This window comes from Protopterus annectens, chromosome 10.part0, assembly GCF_019279795.1.
Source record: "Protopterus annectens isolate FY-2018-M chromosome 10.part0, PAN1.0, whole genome shotgun sequence".
In the NCBI taxonomy this organism is placed as follows: Eukaryota; Metazoa; Chordata; order Ceratodontiformes; family Protopteridae; genus Protopterus; species Protopterus annectens.
Window position 1 is genome coordinate 1585470653 of NC_056744.1, and position 883 is coordinate 1585471535.

An 883-nucleotide genomic window follows, 5' to 3' on the forward strand; every position below is an offset into this window, starting at 1 on the left:
GGAAAGAATATTTAGCTGAACTGGAAGTTTTCACTCTGCTCTTCAGTGTGGAAGAAATATTAGCTGAACTGGTAGTTAGTCAGTGTTTACTGAATTTTGTTATTTGCTAGTAATTACAGGTGTGGGGGTAGTCACATTCTTTGATTTCCTGTCCTTGCCTATTTAAGTGGTACAGTGTGAAATATTTTCTGCTTAAAAACCTCAGCTTTGGCCGGCTAACAACTTGCTATATTCAACTGGACGTATAAGAGAATTTAAGTACCTTTATCTGCTTTTTTTTCAAAAAAATACAGTATTTAAATTGATTTTAACTGTGTGGAAAGAATATTTAGCTGAACTGGAAGTTTTCACTCCGCTCTTCAGTGTGGAAGAAATATTAGCCGTACTAGTAGTTAGTCAGTGTTTGCTGAATTTTGTTATTTGCTAGTAATTACAGGTGTGGGGGTAGTCACATTCTTTGATTTCCATTCCTTGCCTATTTAAGTGGTACAGTGTGAAATATTTTCTGCTTAAAAATAATTTCAACAACTTCTTGAGAATAAATTTAATTTTTTTTTTTTTTAAAATATTTTTTAAAGAAATTTAATTGTGGAAATATTTCGACTGGGTTTTTTGTTCAGTGGAAAATATTAGCTAATGGAGTTTGTTTTGCTAATTTTTTTTGGTAATTACATTGGTTTCCTTTTTATTTTCCTTTTAAATATTTAACTTAAATTTTTTTAAAACTGTTTTCCGGTAAAATTTTTTAATATATAGGAATTTAATACCTTTTCTTTTTTTAAAATAGTATTAAATATTTAGTGTGGAAATTTTATCTGGGTTTTTTTCAGTTAAAATTACTCTTAGTCAGGTTTGCTAATTTGTTATTTTTAAGGGGGGTTTA